This window comes from Bombina bombina, chromosome 2, assembly GCF_027579735.1.
Source record: "Bombina bombina isolate aBomBom1 chromosome 2, aBomBom1.pri, whole genome shotgun sequence".
NCBI classification, from domain to species: Eukaryota; Metazoa; Chordata; class Amphibia; order Anura; family Bombinatoridae; genus Bombina; species Bombina bombina.
Genome location: NC_069500.1, coordinates 544,690,902 through 544,717,192, shown reverse-complemented (window position 1 = coordinate 544,717,192; position 26,291 = coordinate 544,690,902).

The window sequence follows — 26,291 nt, the reverse complement described above, 5'->3', positions numbered from 1 at the left end:
GAGGATTCTAATAGGCTGTAAAAGACAAGCCCCTACGTTAGTGTCAATGATATTACTAAAAACGTGTCAAAAATATTAAAGACATTGGGCTATACGCTGCGTATAAGGAGAGACAGGTTGATGAACAGGGCAGGAACCCTGTGTCCATAACCTAAGCAAATATAGGGGCATCTAGAGGAGTGGGAAACAGGCTAATGTGACGAGACCGTAGCGGGGTCAGGGAGCCTAATGTGTGCGGCCAGAAATTTGAACACCTGTTAAACGCAAAAGCATTATATATAATCCACTATCGTAATCTAGGACCCACAAATGAGTTGTAAGTCTGTAACTCAGACCGGCAATTATGAGTTTTAGAGAATGATGCATGTGTTATGAAGTTATTAAAGGGATAGTATACACCAATTCTCATATAACTGCATGTAATTTTACATTCCTTTAAAGAAGAATATTGTTGATGAGGTTAGGCTGGTACACCCACTGAAAGGGGCTGGGAAAGCCGGAAGAGCAGACCCCCCCCCCCTAACTCTGCATATGAGAAGACCCATTAAACAGGAGCAAGATTACATCTAATCCTTAGGGTCTTGGTGAGGAGTCTGAAAACCAGCACGTTATTAAAAAAATAAGCAAAACTATACATTGATACAAAATCACTCCCAGATGAGCTATATAAATGGATCTACAAAACATTTATTCTAAGAAAAATCTAGTGTACAGTGTCCCTTTAAGTATTTCCGGACATGGTAGAAATACAGTGACATTTTGAAAGTTAATGCAGCAGCAAATTCAAATGCAGACTAAATGATACATTTGTGACACAGCATAATTATGCCATTAGCTTTCAAAGGCTTAGGCCTAGATTTAGAGTTCGGCGGTAGCCGTCAAAACCAGCGTTAGAGGCTCCTAACGCTGGTTTTGGGCGCCCGCTGGTATTTGGAGTCAGTCAGGAAAGGGTCTAACGCTCACTTTTCAGCCGCGACTTTTCCATACCGCAGATCCCCCTACGCCATTTGCGTAGCCTATCTTTTCAATGGGATCTTTCTAACGCTGGTATTTAGAGTCGTTTCTGCAGTGAGCGTTAGAGCTCTAACGACAAGATTCCAGCCGCCTGAAAATAGCAGGAGTTAAGAGCTTTCTGGCTAACGCCGGTTTCTAAAGCTCTTAACTACTGTACCCTAAAGTACACTAACACCCATAAACTACCTATGTACCCCTAAACCGAGGTCCCCCCACATCGCCGCCACTCGATTAAAATTTTTAACCCCTAATCTGCCGACCGCCACCTACGTTATACTTATGTACCCCTAATCTGCTGCCCCTAACACCGCCGACCCCTGTATTATATCTATTAACCCCTAACTTGCCCCCCACAACGTCGCCGCAAGCTACTTAAAATAATTAACCCCTAATCTTCCGACCGCAAATCGCCGCCACCTACGTTATCCCTATGTACCCCTAATCTGCTACCCCTAACATCGCCGACCCCTATGTTATATTTATTAACCCCTAATCTGCCCCCCACAACGTCGCCGACACCTACCTACACTTATTAACCCCTAATCTGCCGAGCGGACCTGAGCGCTACTATAATAAAGTTATTAACCCCTAATCCGCCTCACTAACCCTATCATAAATAGTATTAACCCCTAATCTGCCCTCCCTAACATCGCCGACACCTAACTTCAATTATTAACCCCTAATCTTCCGACCGGAGCTCACCGCTATTCTAATAAATGTATTAACCCCTAAAGCTAAGTCTAACCCTAACACTAACACCCCCCTAAGTTAAATATAATTTTTATCTAACGAAATAAATTAACTCTTATTAAATAAATAATTCCTATTTAAAGCTAAATACTTACCTGTAAAATACATCCTAATATAGCTACAATATAAATTATAATTATATTATAGCTATTTTAGGATTAATATTTATTTTACAGGCAACTTTGTAATTATTTTAACCAGGTACAATAGCTATTAAATAGTTAAGAACTATTTAATAGTTACCTAGTTAAAATAATTACAAATTTACCTGTAAAATAAATCCTAACCTAAGATATAATTAAACCTAACACTACCCTATCAATAAAATAATTAAATAAACTACCTACAATTACCTACAATTAACCTAACACTACACTATCAATAAATTAATTAAACACAATTGCTACAAATAAATAAAATTAAATAAACTATCTAAAGTACAAAAAATAAAAAAGAACTAAGTTACAGAAAATAATAAAATATTTACAAACATAAGAAAAATATTACAACAATTTTAAACTAATTACACCTACTCTAAGCCCCCTAATAAAATAACAAAGCCCCCCAAAATAAAAAATTCCCTACCCTATTCTAAAATACAAATATTACAAGCTCTTTTACCTTACCAGCCCTGAACAGGGCCCTTTGCGGGGCATGCCCCAAGAATTTCAGCTCTTTTGCCTGTAAAAAAAAACATACTATACCCCCCCCCAACATTACAACCCACCACCCACATACCCCTAATCTAACCCAAACCCCCCTTAAATAAACCTAACACTACCCCCCTGATGATCTTCCTACCTTGTCTTCACCATGCCAGGTTCACCGATCCGTCCTGGCTCCAAGATCTTCATCCACCCCAAGCGGGGGCTAGACATCCACTGAAGAAGTCCAGAAGAGGGTCCAAAGTCTTCCTCCTATCCGGCAAGAAGAGGACATCCGGACCGGCAAACATCTTCTCCAAGCGGCATCTTCTATCTTCTTCCATCCGATGACGACCGGCTCCATCTTGAAGACGTCCAGCGCGGATCCATCCTCTTCTTCCGACGACTAGACGACGAATGACGGTTCCTTTAAGGGACGTCATCCAAGATGGCGTCCCTCGAATTCCGATTGGCTGATAGGATTCTATCAGCCAATCGGAATTAAGGTAGGAATTTTCTGATTGGCTGATGGAATCAGCCAATCAGAATATAGTTCAATCCGATTGGCTGATCCAATCAGCCAATCAGATTGAGCTCGCATTCTATTGGCTGTTCCGATCAGCCAATAGAATACGAGCTCAATCTGATTGGCTGATTGGATCAGCCAATCGGATTGAACTTGATTCTGATTGGCTGATTCCATCAGCCAATCAGAAAATTCCTACCTTAATTCCGATTGGCTGATAGAATCCTATCAGCCAATCGGAATTCGAGGGACGCCATCTTGGATGACGTCCCTTAAAGGAACCGTCATTCGTCGGGAGACAACGGAAGAATAGGATGGATCCGCGTCGCCTGCTTCAAGATGGACCCGCTCCGCACCGGATGGAAGAAGATCGAAGATGCCGCTTGGAGAAGATGTTTGCCGGTCCGGATGTCCTCTTCTTGCCGGATAGGAGGAAGACTTTGGACCCTCTTCTGGACTTCTTCAGTGGATGTCTAGCCCCCGCTTGGGGTGGATGAAGATCTTGGAGCCAGGACGGATCGGTGAACCTGGCATGGTGAAGACAAGGTAGGAAGATCATCAGGGGGGTAGTGTTAGGTTTATTTAAGGGGGGTTTGGGTTAGATTAGGGGTATGTGGGTGGTGGGTTGTAATGTTGGGGGGGGGTATAGTATGTTTTTTTTTACAGGCAAAAGAGCTGAAATTCTTGGGGCATGCCCCGCAAAGGGCCCTGTTCAGGGCTGGTAAGGTAAAAGAGCTTGTAATATTTGTATTTTAGAATAGGGTAGGGAATTTTTTATTTTGGGGGGCTTTGTTATTTTATTAGGGGGCTTAGAGTAGGTGTAATTAGTTTAAAATTGTTGTAATATTTTTCTTATGTTTGTAAATATTTTATTATTTTCTGTAACTTAGTTCTTTTTTATTTTTTGTACTTTAGATAGTTTATTTAATTTTATTTATTTGTAGCAATTGTGTTTAATTAATTTATTGATAGTGTAGTGTTAGGTTAATTGTAGGTAATTGTAGGTAGTTTATTTAATTATTTTATTGATAGGGTAGTGTTAGGTTTAATTATATCTTAGGTTAGGATTTATTTTACAGGTAAATTTGTAATTATTTTAACTAGGTAACTATTAAATAGTTCTTAACTATTTAATAGCTATTGTACCTGGTTAAAATAATTACAAAGTTGCCTGTAAAATAAATATTAATCCTAAAATAGCTATAATATAATTATAATTTATATTGTAGCTATATTAGGATGTATTTTACAGGTAAGTATTTAGCTTTAAATAGGAATTATTTATTTAATAAGAGTTAATTTATTTCGTTAGATAAAAATTATATTTAACTTAGGGGGGTGTTAGTGTTAGGGTTAGACTTAGCTTTAGGGGTTAATACATTTATTAGAATAGCGGTGAGCTCCGGTCGGAAGATTAGGGGTTAATAATTGAAGTTAGGTGTCGGCGATGTTAGGGAGGGCAGATTAGGGGTTAATACTATTTATGATAGGGTTAGTGAGGCGGATTAGGGGTTAATAACTTTATTATAGTAGCGCTCAGGTCCGCTCGGCAGATTAGGGGTTAATAAGTGTAGGTAGGTGTCGGCGACGTTGTGGGGGGCAGATTAGGGGTTAATAAATATAACATAGGGGTCGGCGATGTTAGGGGTAGCAGATTAGGGGTACATAGGGATAACGTAGGTGGCGGCGATTTGCGGTCGGAAGATTAGGGGTTAATTATTTTAAGTAGCTTGCGGCGACGTTGTGGGGGGCAAGTTAGGGGTTAATAGATATAATACAGGGGTCGGCGGTGTTAGGGGCAGCAGATTAGGGGTACATAGGGATAACGTAGGTGGCGGCGGTTTACGGAGCGGCAGATTAGGGGTTAAAAGTGTAATGCAGGGGTCAGCGATAGCGGGGGCGGCAGATTAGGGGTTAATAAGTGTAAGGTTAGGGGTGTTTAGACTCGGGGTACATGTTAGGGTGTTAGGTGCAGACGTAGGAAGTGTTTCCCCATAGGAAACAATGGGGCTGCGTTAGGAGCTGAACGCTGCTTTTTTGCAGGTGTTAGGTTTTTTTTCAGCTCAAACAGTCCCATTGTTTCCTATGGGAGAATCGTGCACGAGCACGTTTTTGATGCCGGCCGCGTCCGTAAGCAACTCTGGTATCGAGAGTTGCATTTGCGGTAAAAATGCTCTACGCTCCTTTTTTGGAGCCTAACGCAGCATTTGTTTGAACTCTCGATACCAGAGTTAAATTTATGGTGCGGCCAGAAAAAAACCCGCGGAGCGTTAACAGCCCTTTTACCGCCGAACTCTAAATCTAGGCCTTAGAAAACTGAACTAATATGTTGTATTGCCAGCCATGCTCCTGGCCATAGTTGTGCATTCTGTTCAGGTTTCTAGCTTTATGTGGCTGGAGCAATTTTGCTTATATTTTCATACTAAAAATGTATTGCTTTAGGGAACAATACATTGCAAACAAAAGGTACAGAAAAGTCAGCATTATTCAGCTGACATTTCCATTATTAATTTGAAACCACATATTTTCTACTAAAACATATTTTTCTGCCAGAAGATTTACTGTTTCATCATATTAAATATATATTTTATTATTAGTAGTATTTTTACCAATAACCAGTCAAATTGATCAACAGGACAGTAAAGTAAAAATGAAGCTTTCATAGTTCAGATAGGGCATGCAATTTTAATTACCATTCCAATTTACTTCTAGTATCTAATTAGCTTTATTCTATTAGTATTGTTTGTGGAAAAGCATACATAGGAAGGTTTAGGAACAGCTATTCACGTCTGAGAGCTAGCTGGTGATTGGTGGCTGCACATATGGCTCATCCCATGTGTTCAGCTAACACTTAGTAGTGCATTCTTGCTCCAAAACAAATAAATACTATCATTAAAGGAATATTAAAAAACAAAAATGTTATTGTTTAAAAAGATAGATAATCCCTTTATGTACCATTCCCCAGTTTTGCATAACCAACACTGTTATAGAAATATAATTTTTACCTCTGTAATTACCTTGTATCTAAGCTTCTGCTGACTGCCTCCTTATCTCAGATGATTTGACAGACTTGCATTTCAGGCAATTAGTGTTGACTCTCAAATAACTCAACATGCACGAGCACAGTTATTTATATGAAACAATATAAGGACTTAGAAATTAGCATATGAGCCTGCTTAGGTTGAGCTTTCAACAAAGAATACCAAAAGAACAATGCAAATTTAATGATAAAAGTAAATTAGAAAGTTGTTTAAAATGACATGCCCTATATGAATCATGAAAGTTTAATTTGGACTTTACTATCCCTTTAAGTGGAAATACCTCTATAGGGAATCAAACAGTCACATGCCGCAAAAAAAATAGGTTTTCTCACAACTTTACCTAATCAGAAAATAGAAAAAACAGATGTAACAAAGTTATTGTATAATTTAGGCCTTTTAAACCATCCATACTTCTAATGCTAGAGAAAAAGAAGAAAAAAAAAAAGGAGTTTAACCCTTTGGCTGCTAAGACATTTCCCACCTGGGTGCTAATATTTAATTTTATTTTTGAAAACATTTTTTTTAACTTTTTTATTGTTTTTTACAGACCCCCAAGACTTACACTGTTGGAAATGTTAAGCGATTACCTTTCCAACAATGGGTCTTGGGGGTCTGTAGCTGCTTAGATGCCTGAGATACAGGCTTCTAAGCAGCATGCCCCCTCCTCCTATACTTAACATTGTTAAGTATAAATAAAGTTGCGCGGTGACGTCATCACGTAATTGCGCGTGACGTCACCACGCATCACGTGAAGCCCCGGCAATGTCTGTCACTCTACAGACATGATCGTCGGGGTAGGAGCAGTAAGGAGCCCCCAGATCTCCCTCAAGGTGGGAGAGTGCTAGTGACGACTCTGAGCCGTCATTAGCACCAGAGTGAGAAACTCTGTGACGGCTCAGAGCCGTCATTAGCACTCAAAGGGTTAAAAGGATAGGAAAGTCAAAATTAAGCTTGAGGATTCACATAGAGCATGTAGTTTTAAGACACTTTAAATTCACTTCTATTTTCAAATGTGCTTCTTTCTCTTGATATCCCTTGTTGAAAAAAGAATATGCACAGATCCTACACTAGTGGGAGCTAGCTGCGAATTGGTGCCTGCACACATTTGTCTCTTGTGATTGGCTAACTAGATGTGTTCAGCTAGCTGCCAGTAGTGCACTGCTTTTCCTTCAGTAAAGTTTAACAAGATAATGAAGCAAATTTGATAATAGAAGTAAATTGGAAAGTTGTTTGAAATTGTATGTTCCATCCAAATCATGAAAGAAAATGTTGGGGTTTCCTGTACCTTTAATACAGAGTTTTCACACAGCAAATTTAACACTATTGGAATAGTACGTAATATGTTATACCAGATATTGTTAATCACATAGTTACACCTAAAAAAAACAAGGACGTGATATTTACTAACTTGAGTGAAACATACAATAATATTGTGTTAACAGTTTTTAAATATGATTTCATTCAGTATTAATCCTTGTTATAGAAATAATTTCTGGTGGTTTAAGGCATTGGAAGATACAGTGATTTTTTGAATTTATGTTTTAAGTATCCGGCACTCAAGGACTATGTCTGCCGGTTAGAAAAATGTTCCATGAATGATCTCACCAAATCTTTGCTAATGCTCAGGTACCCGTTTGTCAGCAAAAGCGGAAATCAGCTTGCTGTAAATAGCAGAAGCCGCCACAAGTTTGTAACGGAAAAAAACCCAACTCCCTACACATCGCATCCTAGTCCAGCATCTGACGTCACAAACAGGTTAACCGGCGGACATAGTCCTTGAGTGACGGAGACTTCAAACATAAATTCATGCACCTCTGATGCTTGCTAATACCCTGCTTTCTATAAACACAGAGTTTGTGACCATAATAGGCACACTGATTTACGTCCTTTACTTTGGATAACACATATGATGTGTGTGACTGAATAACCCTTAGACTTAAAGGGACACTGAACCCAAATTTGTTTTCATGATTCAGATAGAGCATGCAATTTTAATCAACTTTCTAATTTACTCCTATTATCAATTTTTCTTCGTTCTCTTGCTATCTTTATTTTAAAAGTAGGAATGTAAATCGAAGCAGCCAGCCCATTTTAGGAACAGCACCATGGATAGCACTTGCTTATTGGAGGCTTACATTTGCCCACCAATAAGCAAGCATAACCCAGGTTCTCAACCAAAAATGGGCCGGCTCCTATGCATCACATTCCTGCTTTTTAAATAACGATAGCAAGAAGAAAAATTGATAATAAGGAGTAAATTAGAAAGTTGCTTAAAATGTTATGCTCTATCTGAATCATGAATGAAAAAGAATGTGGGTTTAGTGTCCCTTTAAGTGTGACCTTACTCTTATCTCCATGCTATCACCTCTGCTGTAGGTACCATTATTTCAGCATTTTGCACTAACCCAGCTATGCATGATTAAGTTGCTTTGAGATGTATTGCTGCATGCATGCCGTTGCTGCTTCTCTAAGCTTATATGACTGTTTTGTCTAACTGCTGCAATACCACAAACCCATCTGCATCACACTACTGCTTTGAGCCCCTTTTATGGTCACTCTATTTCATTACAAATACGGATGTTGCATTGATACTAAACCGAGAGTGACAAGGGTTGATTTGATCATAATCTGTATTGCCCTGGATCACATATTGGCCGATTAAGATTTCATACTGCATGATTGCATAATCTTGTGATCGCTCAATATTCTTATGAGCTATATGTGATTCGGACTGACGTCATCAATTTTATTTAGACTGGGGACACCCAGTCTTTATGGTTTTATATGTACATCTAATTTGTATTTTTTCACTATGTGTGTTCATTCAATTTTCTGTGTTTTTTTCAGCATACATTTGATGTCACAAGTCCTTTAGCTGGATAGGACCTAGCGTCTATCGTCTCAGTGTTCAACGGTTTTCAAAGCGTGTGGGGCATATTGCTATCGAGTGAAAGGAAGGATCCTACTTTATATAGAGGATCTATCAGCTGTGCACTGCGAATAACCTGTTTGATTTGCAGACCCACATTTGGAAGAGGACGGAGCAGTATTTGCCTGTGTGAGCTATCTGAACGGCTCGAAAGAGTTCAGGAGGCTTGACTCGCATTGTTTAGTGCCTACTATTCTGTGAGTACCCTGTATATATTGTATGGAGTTTTGCGGTCCTTTTTGATCTGCACTATTGCGGCGCCTTCGTCTGTTTTTATATTTCATATAGTTCTTTGATTTTGAGTGCGGGGATTATTATATTTATTCTAATATGTATATCAGCTTATACATAGATATTTAAGATCGCTGCCATCACTGCGCTAATTACCCCCTATGCTGCACATTAGAACGAGGCTCCCATAGGAGCCTATGGAAGCACACTCTTGTAAACTATTACACAGTGACGCGGTCGAACTGTACCAAACATCTTTACTTTTAATATCAAGTTTGGTTCAGTGTGACCACAATATTAGAAGTAAACCCCATTCTGTACAATGAGCAGCATAATATATATCATGTTAAAAACATGTCTTCTGTTAAAAACGCAATTTACATTGTGCAAAGTTTAAAAACACACTATTATAAACAGGAAACATGCGGGCACTGTCTTCTGCAGGATATTAATTTCCCATACACAAATTCTTGTTAAATAAAAAAATGTTTATTCTAATAACAACAATAAAATACATAATAAACTATTTTACAGTATAATGCATACCTGTATATATAACACACCAAACACAAATGTACAGTATACCCACAATCCCCCAGCTCAAATAGGTTTATTATTCATTTAGAATTTTAACTACTATATTGAAATGAAAGTGTTTCAGTTCACACATGTCAAATTGTATTGTCATTACATAATGTCTAAAGGGGTAATTTTCAACCAACCCCGTGAAGCACTTGGCAATGCTGCTTTGAACATTCTGCCACTGACAGAGAACCCTCATTAAGGTGTACAAAAATTACTTTTCGTAAGCCTACCTTAAAAATTATTAGATTCCTTTAGAACATTTCACCTGCACTTCTGATTGTGATGTGGATATCGTTACAACATAACACTATTATGGCGATGCTTTGATCTGAGTACTAACTCTATGCTTAAACAACAGATTTCTATGTTCACTTAAAGGGATAGGAAAACCAAAAAAATGGGTTTCATATCCCTTTTAATGTTTCCTTTATAAAAGTCACCTTTCATATATAACTTTATCATCACAAAATCAAGGTAAATTATATGGTAATAGCATTCCGCATACATTTTTTTTGGGGGGGGGGCAATAAAGTGAAATATGCAGAGACAATAAAAAAGCTGTAAACTCATGCAAAACTTTCTGCCTTCCAGGAAGCTCACTCCCCTCCACTGTACAATGCATGTTGGAAGTTAGACTCCAGAACTGCAGTGGCAGAATGCTGAGAGGGAAATAGTAAACTACAAATTCCAGAATGCTATGCAACTCCTAGAATACTGTGCCTCTTCCTCTAAAACTGAGCTAAATTCAGAGTAATTAAAAGAAAAAAATGGACAAATTGTCTTTTTTTTTCTGAAGTTTGTACAAGATGAGGAGGAAAATCCTGGGGAACATAACAACCCCAGATGATCATTTCAGCCTTCTGTGGGCCTCGTCAGTGAGGTGTAGCCATATTCCTCTAAGTACACTGGGCAAGGTGTCCACGTCTGGTTTCCACCATCATTCTTAGGGAGACCTCCCCAGGGTCATAATACAAATGCATACAAAGAGAGAAGTGCTGTACCAGGAACAAGCTTTGTAGCTTGTCTATGCTGAGTTACCACATAGGAGCAGCCCAGTTGTGCTTTTCACAGAGGAAAACTTCCCTGAAGTATATCAGTCTGATCCCCCTGAGTAAGGTCAGTCCAGATTCGAAATACTAATCAATTCTCCTTTGCCTGTTCGTATAAGTGTGCAAGGAAATTTGCCACTACTACTGGAGGGGCTGAATAGAGATTGGAATGTTAATCTACATGTCAAGCTGCAATGTAATATCTTCTAGTTCCTGAAAACCCCTAAAATTGTCCTGGATAACAGCTAGAGGCTGTTGTTCAACATTAGATGATGGGAAGATCCATTGGTGTCTTGGAAAGGAGCTGGAAAGGGCTGAATTAACATAGGAGGTGGGACTCAGTCCTGGGCTGGACAGAATGGAGTAATGAGAAATATTTGGAGAAGATCCCTGAGAATCATAGATAATGGGGGAATAGGTCTAGAGAAAAGGGACCCCCGAGGGATTGAAGGCAGAGGAAGATTCATCTGTGCAACCTTCAGTCACTCGCATCACTTCAGTACCTGAAAACCAGTCCACTATGACATTGGACTGTCCTAGTAAGTACTACGCAATGACCGATATCATGTGGTTGAAGCAGGTTCTGTGACCTAGTGTCCCCTAGCTTGTTGATATATCAGACATCTGAAATGTTGTCCATGCGAAAGAGAACACAGCAGTTCACTAACAAATCTGCAAATGATTGGATTGTGAACTTTAAACAATTGATATGTAAGTATTATTCCTCTGTGGTCCATTTGCTTTGCATGGATTAAAAGTCATGTCTTAGTCTATGACATAATCTGGTAGGAAACCATTCCATGCCCCCATATTGAGGAGCCACCATGAGATCTCCTGTTTGACCTCCTGGGATAGGAGAATTGACTGTGATTTAGAGGGATTGCTATGTAAATGTGAGTGCCTGAGTATCTCCTCAGCGCTGTAATATAAAGGGACCCGTGAAAATGGCCTGAATGGAAGATGACAACAGATCTATAATTCTGGCTAGATGGCAAAGTGGAATGTGATACCTCTTAAGAGTGGACCTCAATTCCTTGCGTATGGCTTTCTCTATGGCTCCTTTGGGATGCAGTTGGGAGAGGTCTGTGTCTATCAGATTTTGCATGTGAGGTGGAAAGGGAATAGGCATTGGAGGGGAAGGTTGGATCAGGTAATGCACAAGATCAAACTGAAAAACTGGAGCACCCAAGAATCTGATGTGATCTTTTACCATGTTCTGGAATGAAGTGCAAGCCTGCCCCCCAACTTTTGAGGGGAAACACACTGGAGTGAAGAGGCACTCACCTTGTTCAGATCTCTGGGGTTGCTGGGGTGGCAGACATTGGGAACCTCTTGCCCTATAAGCTCTGCTTCTGAGTGGGAATAGTGGTCTGATCTGTGTAACAGCATAGACCTATTGGAAGGAAATAAGTACGGCTGGAGAGGCAGCCCATTTACCTCCTAGCCCTGGCAATAACCCCTCTGGTGGCATATAATACTCTGCAAACATTAGATTGGGCCCTGTCCAATGAGGTAAATGTAGACATGTATCTGTTGAGTTCTCTAATAAAAGATTACCTTAAAAGGAGACCTTTGGCAGCAGAACCCTCTTATGAATGCGCAATTTTCCCTAATTTGGAGTCTAGCCTAAAAAGGGCTGATCTGTGGCTCTCTATAGACCGGGCCATGTTTGCACTACCAAAGAGGCATATAGCCCTTTTGATCCACTCATGGACCTGTTGGGGCTTGAGGGGCTGTGAAGTCATGACTGAAATATCCACTAGCTGTAAAATCTGAGTAAGAGGACCCACCAGATCCAGGAGTTTATCTTGAGTGGCTTTCAAGGATTTATCTATACCCCTTCTGGGTATAAAACATGACTATTGTCGGATCAAATTCCGGAGTGGTGGACTTTTTGTCTGGGATGACAGGACGAGGACACTCTGTGCATAGTTTATTATGTGCAGCATTAGGAAGGGGCTTATGCAACCAGTGCTGCAAAATAATCACAATATGGTGTGCAGGTGTCCATTCAGAAGATGTCTTATGTAGTCTGGGTGGAACATAGGTTGACCCATGGGACCTATAATGACCTCTTCTGAAGGTTCTAAAAGGGCCTCTGTATTATAACTAGGGTCAGGGGTTCTGTCTTCAATAGTACAATCAGCATCAGAATTATCCGAGAGGTATCCCTCAGGATAGTAGTCAGCAGAAGACTGAACAATCTAGGAATGCAGAACAGCAGAAGAGGTTCCCGCGGAGGAAGCTTCAAAAGGGGGTTCATCTTCCCTAATTGTTAACCCAGGGTGGGTGGTTAAAGCAGACTTAGGTCTTCTGGAGGTGGGGTTACTATACAAAACATTTTTTTGTTAAATGCACATAGCGGAAATATAGAAGTGTGTGTGTGTGTATATATATATATATATATATATATATATATATTTATATATATATATATGAGTCCAGTAAAGAGCACTCTCACCTTATTCATCATCTGCCAGGGTGCTAGCGGTTCAATATATGTGGAGATAGAATACACTCTCTGGTCTTTTTAACAAAGTTGTTTATTGAAACAAGCAAGACATTTTGGGGGGACACTCCTTCCTCAGACAAACAAACAACAATCACAAATGGCTATTTAAACTGTGTAAACCCCTCCCCCAGTGAGAGGAATTGCGCCAAATCCATAGTTATGGCAACCCTCTGTAAGCAAAACAAAACAACTGTGCATATACATCATCGTAAAAGCATTCAAATTTCATAGGATAATATGTGAACTCAAAAGACACAAATTTAATATTAGGTGCTGTCAAATTCTTAAGATCTATATCACCTTGCATGTAAATGTGAAAGAAATGTGGTCCAAACATATATTAAAAGAAATGTGGTCCAAACATATATTAGAAACAGACTCTATTGCTACATGAAAGAACGATCTTAGATCCATGAAAAATAGTGTGTCTTGACAACAGGCTGGTATCTGGGACCATTTCATTATTAAATATATTACAATATTGCATACATTGCCTTGTTGCATATATCTCTGTATAAATACATTTCACTAATGTATACCCAATTATGCTGTACATATTTAAGGTGGAACTGCATGTAATAACAAGCTGCCTAGCTCACATAGAGGAACGATCTATACTAGATCCATGTATAATAAGCTCCAATATTGTATAGGCTCCAATATTGTATAGCAACTCAATGGAAACAGACTGAAATCGGACTCCTTCCCATTAAGGAATCAAAGTATTACAATGCTTGTATCTCAGATATGTACTTACTAACAAGTTTGCGGTCCTTCACGCCATGTTCTCTTGATCTCACTGACATGAGCGTTTAACAGCATCAGACCATGACTCCAGTGTCTCTGCCCACTGACATCATAGCCTGGGGACCGACCAGAGTGTTTGCATGGCGTTTACATAGAGATAAACCGGCATAAGCCAACCATTCGTGCAAGTCTAGTGCCACCTTGAGTAAGACTAATGACTAGCATGTTGCTACAGTAAAACAAGTCTAATGTGAATTTAACTATATAAAGATATAAATATAATTATAATTAAATATGATGCTTCGTATATTTTGATTGCACCATTGTGAAAGAGGCATAGAATCTGGTGATAGCCACCAAAGGGTATAGTTATGTGTCCTATAGGTATCAAACTCAGACATACTAGCCTATATTAGTAGTGTAAGCACAAGGGATGGTAAACAAAGATCACCAAATATAAGTGAAATTAGTAAAAATTACCCAAAGGGATCTAATAGTAGCACTGAGCCATATATACCAGGTGCAAAAAGGAATAAAAAGAAGAACAAAAACAAAATCAAAACAAATACCAAAGTGCACATGCAGGACCATATAGGGATGCCCTATCCCCCTCAATAATCCTAATCTATAATCAATAGTCCTGCTATACATCTAAATTCCTACTCTAATAAAGATGGGTAAGGCTGGGTAAGGTATGAATAATCCCCTGAGTGGATAAACTGTTATATAACGTCCTCAAATTCTTAAGTACTAAGCTAAGTGTGGAAATACAGGGGTGATGACCTACACCAATTAAGAGAATACAAATATAAATCAAAACTGCCTAATCTGGCCTGAATAAGTGTAACAACATCACACCTATGCTAGAAATAACTATCTAGATAAGAATAACTATCTAGGTAAGAGGGCCCCGTTATTTTTCCAGGGTCATAAGTTAAACAATATAGACAATAATATAAGCATATAATCAGGGCTAGTGGAGTCAGTTCTTAGAACCTCTCCCTAATAGAAAAACTTAATTCCTAAAGATCCCAGACCATGGTAAACTCATAATAGAAAGCAGGCTCTCATTTCTTGAGGATCATGGGACTCTCCATCCTAAGTTTCTGTGTCATACAGGCGTCCTATAATGGAGAATTAGAATTGTCTTTGGTGGAGGTATATATTACTATGTCCACATCTGAGTAAATTCCATTCGGCTCTTCTATGGGCCAACTATTTTTTTTACTGGTTGTTTGTTCACGAAGGCTTATTCCAGGGAACATGTTGTAGATATGCCAGTATATTATTTACAATAAATACTTATCTACTCTTTAGTTGTATATTTGTTTTTAGTCTTTCTAAATTCGCTTGGTGCCAACCAGTTTTTTAGAGTATCAGCTTTTTTGAAAATTACGTCTGGATGTTTTTTAACTTTATCCCCTAATATGGGATCTTTCCTTTTAAGTTGCCAATGTTTATTTAGGATTTTTTTTAATACATTGAAGTTGTCCACTAAATTTCATTACACAGGGTATAAAAAGTTTTTCCTCTTCTTTATCTATAGTTTGTTTTAAACTTTTTGGAATAAGAAGATCTGTTCTATTTTCCATTTTAATTTGTTCTATCATTTTATGTAGGTCATTTTCCTGATAGCCTCTTTCTATAATTTTTTTCTTTAACACTAGGGCTTGGATTTGGTAGTCTTCTATTGTGCTACAATTTTTTTTAATTCTCATAAATTGCCTTTTTGGTATATTAGATACCCATTTATCCAAATGACAACTTTCTATATGGACATAATTATTAGAGTCAACCTTTTTGAAGAATGATCTAGTGCTTATTATTATTTCTTTAACTTCTACTTCAATATCAAGAAAGTGGATTTTATTTGTACTCACTTCACTAGTAAAAGAAATAACTTTTTTATTGTCATTTAAATCCTCTAAGAATAGTGTTAGTAATGAATTGTCTCCTTTCCAAATAATAAAAATATTGTCGATTAATCTCTTATAGAGTACCAAGTTTGTGCCCCATGGTCCTTCCTCAATGGTCTCTTTCTCAAATAGGCCCATGAAAAGATTAGCGTAGCTAGCCGTGAACTTGGTACCCATGGCCGTCCCTTTTTGTTGTAAAAAAAATGTTTGATTATTATTTTTTTTTAAAAATATATAGTTTTTTAAAATGAAAACTATATATTCCAATATAAAATGTATCTGTTCATCCTGCATATCTGGGTCATTTTTTAGAAAAAAATTTGTAGCGGTTTTTCCCAGATCATGATCAATGCAAGTGTATAAAGATGCAACATCACTTGTTACCATAATGTAATTGTCTTCCCATTTAACTTTACTTAAAAATTGTTTATGAAATTAGTAGAGTCTCTCAAATACGAGGGTAAAAGTTTCACATATTTTTTAAGGAACTGATCGACGTATTTGGATAATTTTGCAGTCAGAGAGTCAATGCCCAATATAATTGGGCGCTCTGGGGGGTTAGTTTTGTGTACTTTAGGCAGAAAATAAAAAAAAAATTTTTTTTTGGGGGAATTTAATAGTAAGAAAAGATTTTTCTTTTTCATTTATAAGGTTAACTTCCCTAGCTTTACTAAGGATCTGATTCAGTTATTTCTGTTGTTTTTCTAATGGATTAGCTAACAATTTCTTATACGTATTTACATCTCCTAAAATTCTTTGTGCTTCTTTAATGTAATCATCAGTGCTCATGATCACTATCCCCCCTTTGTCAGCTTGTTTGAGCATTATGTTATTATTCTCTCTCAGATCTTTTAAAATTTGGTATTCTTCTTTACTTAAATTAAAGTTTATATTTTTAGTTTCATATTTTTCTAAATCTTATTTTTACCCTTTGTTCGAATGTTTTCACATTGTCACCTTTTTCATTTGTTGGTAAAAAACATAATTTATGCAAGAATTTACCTGATAAAATCATTTTTTTCATATTTGCAAGAGTCCATGAGCTAGTGACGTATGGGACATACAATCCTACCAGGAGGGGCAAAGTTTCCCAAACCTCAAAATGCCTATAAATACACCCCTCACCACACCCACAATTCAGTTTAATGAATAGCCAAGTAGTGGGGTGATAAAGAAAGTAAAATGCATCAAAAAAGGAATTTGGAAATAATTGTCCTTTATACCAAAAAATCATAACCACCATAAAAAAGGGTGGGCCTCATGGACTTGCCAATATGAAAGAAACTAATTTATCAGGTAAATTCTTACATAAATTATGTTTTCTTTCATGTAATTGGCAAGAGTCCATGAGCTAGTGACGTATGGGATATCAATGCCCAAGATGTGTAACTCCACGCAAGAGTCACTAGAGAGGGAGGGATAAAATAAAAAACAGCCATTTTCCACTGAAATAATAATCCACAACCCAAATTATAATTTTGTTCTTTAATGACAAGAAAAACTTAAAACATCAGCAGAAGAATCAAACTGAAACAGCTGCCTGAAGAACTTTTCTACCAAAAACTGCTTCTGAAGAAGCAAATACATCAAAACGGTAGAATTTAGTAAATGTATGCAAAGAGGACCAAGTTGCAGCTTTGCAAATCTGATCAACTGAAGCTTCATTCTTAAAAGCTCCCGAAGTGGAGACTGATCTCGTAGAATGAGATGTAATTATTTGAGGCGGGGTCTGACCCAACTCCAAATAAGCTTGATGAATCAAAAGCTTTAACCAAGAAGCCAAGGAAATAGCAGAAGCCTTCTGACCTTTTCTAGGACCAGAAAATATAACAAATAGACTAGAAGTCGTCCTGAAATCTTTAGTAGCTTCAACATAATATTTCAAAGCTCTCACCACATCCAAAGAATGTAAGGATTTTTCCAAATAATTCTTAGGATTAGGACACAAGGAAGGGACAACAATTTCACTACTAATGTTGTTAGAATTCACAACCTTAGGTAAAAATTTAAATGAAGTCCGCAAAACCGCGTTATCCTGATGAAAAATCAGAAAAGGAGATTCACAAGAAAGAGCAGATAGCTCAGAAACTCTTCTAGCAGAAGAGATAGCCAAAAGGAACAACACTTTCCAAGAAAGAAGTTTAATGTCCAAAGAATGCATAGGCTCAAATGTAGGAGCCTGTAATGCCTTCAGATCCAAATTAAGACTCCAAGGAGGAGAAATTGATTTAATGACAGGCTTAATATGAACTAAAGCCTGTACAAAACAGTGAATATCAGGAAGTATAGCAATCTTTCTGTGAAATAAAACAGAAAGAGCAGAGATTTGTCCCTTCAAGGAACTTGCAGACAAACCCTTATCCAAACCATCCTGAAGAAACTGTAAAATTCTAGGAATTCTAAAAGAATGCCAAGAGAATTTATGAGAAGAACACCATGAAATGTAAGTCTTCCAAACTCGATAATAAATCTTTCTAGAGACAGATTTACGAGCTTGCAACATATTATTAATCACTGAGTCAGAGAAACCTCTATGACTTAGCACTAAGTGTTCAATTTCCATACCTTCAAATTTAATGATTTGAGATACTAATGGAAAAACGAACCTTGAGACAGTAGGTCCGGCCTTAACGGAAGTGGCCAAGGTTGGCAACTGGACATCCGAACAAGATCCACATACCAAAACCTGTGTGGCCATGTTGGAGCCACCAGCAACACAAACGATTGTTCCATGATGATTTTGGAGATCACTCTTGGAAGAAGAACTAGAGACGGGAAAATATAAGCATTATAATAACACCAAGGAAGTGTCAGCGCATCCACTGCTTCTGCCTGAACATCCCTGGACCTGGACAGGTATCTGGGAAGTTTCTTGCTTAGATAAGAGGCCATCAGATCTATCTCTGGAAGACCCCACATCTGAACAATCTGAGAAAACACATCTGGATGGAGGGACCACTCACCTGGATGTAAAGTCTGATGGCTGAGATAATCCGCCTCCCAATTGTCTACACCTGGGATATGCACCGCAGAGAATAGACAGGAGCTGGATTCCACCCAAGCAAGTATCCAAGATACTTCTTTCATAGCTTGGGGACTTTGAGTCCCACCCTGATGACTGACATATGCCACAGTTGTGATATTGTCTGTCTGAAAGCAAATGAACGGTTCTCTCTTCAACAGAGGCCAAAACTGAAGAGCTCTTAGAATTGCAGGGAGTTCTAAAATATTGATTGGTAATCTCGCCTCTTGAGATTTCCAAACCCCTTGCGCTGTCGGAGATCCCCAAACAGCTCCCCAACCTGAAAGACTTGCATCTGTAGTGATCACAGTCCAGGTTGGCCGAACAAAGGAAGCCCCTTGAACTAAACGCTGGTGATTTAACCACCACGTCAGAGAGTGTTGAACATTGGGATTAAAGGATATTAATTGTGATATATTTGTATAATCCCTGCACCATTGATTCAGCATACAAAGCTGGAGAGGTCTCATGTGAAAACGAGCAAAAGGAATCACATCCGATGCTGCAGTCATGAGGTCTAAAACTTCCATGCACATAGCCACTGAAGGGAATGACTGAGACTGAAGGTGCCGACAGGCTGCAACCAATTTCAAACGTCTCTTGTCTGTTAGAGACAAAGTCATGGACACTGAATCCATCTGGAAACCTAAAAAGGTGACCCTTGTCTGAGGAATCAAGAAACTTTTTGGTAAATGTATCCTCCAACCATGTTTTTGAAGAAACAACACTAGTTGATTCGTGTGAGATTCTACAGAATGTAAAGACTGAGCTAGTACCAAGATATCGTCCAAATAAGGAAACACTGCAATACCCTGCTCTCTGATTACAGAGAGTAGGGCACCTAGAACCTTGAAAAAGATTCTTGGAGCTGTTGCTAGGCCAAATGGAAGAGCAACAAATTGGTAATGCTGGTCTAGGAAAGAGAATCTCAGGACTTGATAATGTTCTGGATGAATCGGAATATGAAGGTATGCATCCTGCAAGTCTATTGTAGACATATAATGTCCTTGCTAAACAAAAGGCAGAATAGTCCTTATAGTCACCATCTTGAAAGTTGGTACTCTTACAAAACGATTCAAAATGTTCAGATCCAGAACTGGTCTGAATGAATTTTCCTTCTTTGGGACAATGAATAGATTTGAATAAAACCCCAGACCTTGTTCCTGAAAAGGAACTGGCATGATTACCCCTGAAGAACTCCAGGTCTGAAACACACTTCAGGAAAGCCTGAGCTTTTACTGGATTTGCTGGGATGTGTGAGAGAAAGAATCTTCTCACAGGAGGTCTTACTCTGAATCCTATTCGATACCCTTGAGACACAATGCTCTGAATCCATTGATTTTGGACAGAATTTATCCAAATATCCTTGAAAAACCCTAACCTGCCCCCTACCAGCTGAGCTGAAATGAGGGCCGCACCTTCATGCGAACTTAGGGACTGACTTTGGTTTTTTAAAAGGCTTGGATTTATTCCAATTTGAGGAAGGCTTCCAATTGGAAACAGATTCCTTGGGGGAAAGATTAGATTTGTGTTCCTTATTTTGATGAAAGGAACAAAAACGGTTAGAAGCCTTAGATTTATCCTTAGGTTTTTTATCCTGAGGCAGAAAAACTCCCTTTCTCCTAGTAACAGTTTAAATAATAGAATCCAACTTAGAACCAAATAAATTATTACCTTAGAAAGAAAGAGATAGTAATCTAGACTTAGATGTCATATCAGCATTCCAAGATTTAAGCCACAAAGCTCTTCTAGCTAAAAAAGCTAAAGACATGGATCTAACATCAATTTTGATAATATCAAAAATGGCATCACAAATAAAATAATTAGCATGTTGCAGTAAACGAACAATGCTAGATAAGTCAGAATCCAATTCTTGTTGTGCTAAATTTTCCAACCAAAAAGTTGATGCAGCCGCAACATCAGCCAAAGAAATAGCAGGCCTGAGAAGATGACCTGAATATAAATAGGCTTTCCTTAGATAAGATTCAAGTTTCCTATCTAAAGGGTCTTTAAAAGAAGTACTATCCTCCATAGGAATAGTGGTACGTTTAGCAAGAGTAGAAACAGCCCCATCAACTTTGGGGATCTTTTCCCAAAACTCTATAGAAATTGCTGGTAAAGGATACCATTTTTTAAACCTTGAAGAAGGAATAAAAGGAGTACCTGGCTTATTCCATTCCTTAGAAATCATATCAGAAATAGCATCAGGAATAGGAAAAACCTCTGGAGTAACCACAGGAGGTTTGAAAAAAGCATTTAAACGTTTACTAGTCTTAACGTCAAGAGGACTGGCTTCCTCAATATCCAAAGTAATTAAAACTTCTTTTAACAAAGAATGCATATACTCCATTTTAAATAAATAAGTAGATTTGTCAGTGTCAATATCTGAGGAAGGATCTTCTGAATCAGATAGATCCTCATCAGAGAAGGATAAATCATTATGTTGTCAGTCATTTGAAATTTCATCAACTTTATGAGAAGTTTTAAAAGACCTTTTACGTTTATTAGAAGGTGGAAATGCAGACAAAGCCTTCTGAATAGAATCAGTAACAAATTCTTTAAAACTAATAGGTATATCATGTACATTAGAAGCTGAAGGAACTGCAACCGGCAATGTACTATTACTGATGGACACATTGTCTGCATGTAAAAGTTTATCATGACAACTATTACAAATGACATTCGGAGATATAATTTCCACAATCTTACAACAAATGCACCTAGCTTTGGTAGAACTGATGTCAGGCAGCAAAGTTCCAACAGATACTTCTGAGACAGGATCAGAATGTGACATCTTGCAAAATGTAAAAGAAAAAACAACATATAAAGCAAAATTATCAATTTCCTTTTATGACAGTTTCAGGAATGGGAAAAAAATGCAAATAGCATAGCCCTCTGACATATAAAAAGGCAAGAGGCAAATAGCAATGGGGTAATAAATTAATAACAAATTTGGCGCCAAGTATGACGCACAACGTAACTGAAATTTTTTTTGGCGCCAACAACATCCGGAAATGACACACTTGATCACTAACGACGCAACCCTGTGTAAGGACTCGGCGTCAACTACGACGCCGGAAATGACAAATTTGCGTCAACGGACGTACTTTCGCGCCAAAAAAATCTCGTGCCAAGAATGACGCATTTGGGGCACCCGCGGACCTAGTATTGCCCGCAATTTGCAAGAAAAATTTAGTCAATCTGAAAAAGACTAAACCCCAGGTAAAAATATTTCTTAATATGTTTATTTTCCCCAAATATGAAACTGACAGTCTGCAAAAGGAAATACATGAAACTGACTGGCAAATATAAGTACAATACATATATTTAGAACTTTATATAAATGCATAAAGTGCCAAACCATAGCTGGGGTGTCTTAAGTAATAAAAAACATACTTACCGAAAGACACCCATCCACATATAGCAGATAGCCAAACCAGTACTGAAACAGTTATCAGTAGAGGTAATGGTAAATTGAGAGTATATCGTCGATCTGAAAAGGGAGGTAGGAGATGAATCTCTACGACTGATAACAGAGAACCTATGAAATAGATCTCCCGTGAGGAAAACCATTGCATTCAATAGGTGATACTCCCTTCACATCCCTCTGACATTCGCTGTACTCTGAGAGGAATCAGGCTTCAAAATGCTGAGAAGCGCATATCAACGTAGAATCTAAGCACAAACTTACTTCACCACCTCCATAGGAGGCAAAGTTTGTAAAACTGAATTGTGGGTGTGGTGAGGGGTGTATTTATAGGCATTTTGAGGTTTGGGAAATGTTGCCCCTCCTGGTAGGATTGTATATCCCATACGTCACTAGCTCATGGACTCTTGCCAATTACATGAAAGAAAGGAAGATTTTTCTTTGAGATTAGTATGTATAAAATTATTTCTATGTGTGGGTATTAAGTTTATATGAGCTCTGTTTTCACAAGGATGTTTTATAAAATACCTTTTGAGGGTAAGTTTCCTTATATATTAATAAGTTTTTTTAAATTTATTTACTTATTTAGTTGGGGCAAAAGAAAGTCCTTAATTTAAGACTTGTTCCTGTTTTTTATTGAGTTAGATCTTACTTAGATTAAAAATTCCACTCTTTTCTATCTTGATCTCTTCTGGTTTTCTGTCCTTTCGTCCTCCTCCTCTATTGCCTCTCTGTCTCTTTTGCCTTTTTGTTTTACATTTGGTCTCCCTTCCTGTTCTAAAAAAGGTTTAGAGGTCCCTGCTCTCTCTTTTGAATCTTCTTGTTTTTATATATTTTCCCATTTTTCTTCATCTGTAATTGGCTCAAATCTGTTGCTTAAGCTAATATCAGATTTTTTTTATTTCATTTACCTATTGTCTGGGATACCAGTTCCTGTTTCTCTCATAGTTTCAATTATTTCCTTCAAAATATCTATTATCTTGTCTATATGTATAGTTTATGTGGTTTGTGTAGTTATCAGTCTCTTTTTCTGTCATTATAATTGTAATCATCTCTATTATCGCTTTCATTATGGTAATATCCCCTATTCTCTCTTCTTTGAAAATATATTTGTATCATTTTGCCTCCAGGATTGATTTCTCCCGTAGTGTCTATTATTGTCACGTCTGTAGTTGTACAGTCTATTCCAATTATTCCTTCTTATACTGTCCTCATAGAGTCTGTTTTCATGTGTATAGAAGTTTCTCTCTTCTCTCTGTTTGTAATAGTCTCTATTGGGTGTGTGACTATTGTTGTGCTTTCTTTATTTTGTGTATTTTCTGATTTATTTTTCTTTTGAAAAACTTTTAAGTGTTTCAATGTGTTTCTAAACTCTACATTTGTGTTGGGTTCTTGTATTTTACTAAATGTTGAAGTATTTCCTTCTATTTCTGAATAATCACATTCATCCCTAGTTACTTTTTTTAGTTTACCACTTATGATATTATCTTTTAGAACTTCCATTATTTCTTTCAGTCTCTTAATATAAGTGCCATTGTTTGTGTGAATGTGTAATTTATTTTTATATTCATTCACTTTCTGTGTATACTCTCCTAGTGTTTTATTGCATGATTTTACTAAAATTTCCATTAGTGTGAGAGAAGCGTTTTCTAGTGTTTCATTCTATTGAGAATTCATTTTGTAATTCAAAAGTGCATTCTTTTTTTAAATGTTGTTTTTATCAATATATTTTTGCATACATGATACTTCAATTCTAGATTTTAATTCTTTTATAAGAGTTTTTTTCTAAATCATCTAATAATTCATTTATATCTTGCTCTGAATTTCCTATTTCTAAAGAGGTAATGTCTGTATTCTCAATATTAGAGATTATACTATGTCTCAGAGAATAGATCCATACTGGAGAGAGGATAAATTCAAAGTAGAGAGAAAAATACTTGAACTAAACCATTCTCAGATGTGTCAGGCAACTTTAAAAGAAAAGGTCCCTACAACCTTCACAAAACAATATTATTAAAAAAAAAAAACATAATTTATGTAAGAACTTACCTGATAAATTAATTTCTTTCATATTAGCAAGAGTCCATGAGCTAGTGACGTATGGGATATACATTCCTACCAGGAGGGGCAAAGTTTCCCAAACCTCAAAATGCCTATAAATACACCCCTCACCACAACCACAAATCAGTTTAACGCATAGCCAAGAAGTGGGGTGATAAGAAAAAAGTGCGAAAGCATAAAAAATAAGGAATTGGAATAATTGTGCTTTATACAAAAAAATCATAGCCACCACAAAAAAGGGTGGGCCTCATGGACTCTTGTTAATATGAAAGAAATGAATTTATCAGGTAAGTTCTTACATAAATTATGTTTTCTTTCATGTAATAAGCAAGAGTCCATGAGCTAGTGACGTATGGGATAATGACTACCCAAGATGTGGATCTTCCACGCAAGAGTCACTAGAGAGGGAGGGATAAAATAAAGACAGCCAATTCCGCTGAAAAAAATCCACACCCAAAAATAAAGTTTAAATCTTATAATGAAAAAAACTGAAATTATAAGCAGAAGAATCAAACTGAAACAGCTGCCTGAAGTACTTTTCTACCAAAAACAGCTTCAGAAGAAGAAAACACATCAAAATGGTAGAATTTAATAAAAGTATGCAAAGAAGACCAAGTTGCTGCTTTGCAAATCTGATCAACCGAAGCTTCATTCCTAAACGCCCAGGAAGTAGAAACTGACCTAGTAGAATGAGCTGTAATCCTTTGAGGCGGAGTTTTACCCGACTCGACATAAGCATGATGAATTAAAGATTTCAACCAAGATGCCAAAGAAATGGCAGAGGCCTTCTGACCTTTCCTAGAACCGGAAAAGATAACAAATAGACTAGAAGTCTTTCGGAAATTCTTAGTAGCTTCAACATAATATTTCAAAGCTCTAACTACATCCAAAGAATGCAATGATCTCTCCTTAGAATTCTTAGGATTAGGACACAATGAAGGAACCACAATTTCTCTACTAATGTTGTTAGAATTCACAAAGTTAGGTAAAAATGTAAAAGAAGTTCGCAACACTGCCTTATCCTGATGAAAAATCAGAAAAGGAGACTCACAAGAAAGAGCAGATAATTCAGAAACTTTTCAAGCAGAAGAGATGGCCAAAAGAAACAAAACTTTCCAAGAAAGTAATTTAATGTCCAATGAATGCATAGGTTCAAACGGAGGAGCTTGAAGAGCCCCCAGAACCAAATTCAAACTCCAAAGAGGAGAAATTGACTTAATGACAGGCTTTATACGAACCAAAGCTTGCACAAAACAATGAATATCAGGAAGATTAGCAATCTTTCTGTGAAAAAGAACAGAAAGAGCAGAGATTTGTCCTTTCAAGGAACTTGCAGACAAACCTTTATCCAAACCATCCTGAAGAAACTGTAGAATTCTCGGAATTCTAAAAGAATGCCAGGAAAAATGATGAGAAAGACACCAAGAAATGTAAGTCTTACAAACTCGATAATATATCTTTCTAGATACAGATTTACGAGCCTGTAACATAGTACTAATCACAGAGTCAGAGAAACCTCTTTGACTAAGAATCAAGCGTTCAATCTCCATACCTTTAAATTTAAGGATTTGAGATCCTGATGGAAAAAAGGACCTTGTGACAGAAGGTCTGGTCTTAACGGAAGAGTCCATGGTTGGCAAGAGGCCATCCGGACAAGATCCGCATACCAAAACCTGTGAGGCCATGCTGGAGCCACCAGCAGAACAAACGAGCATTCCTTCAGAATCTTGGAGATTACTCTTGGAAGAAGAACTAGAGGCGGAAAGATATAGGCAGGATGATACTTCCAAGGAAGTGACAATGCATCCACTGCTTCCGCCTGAGGATCCCTGGATCT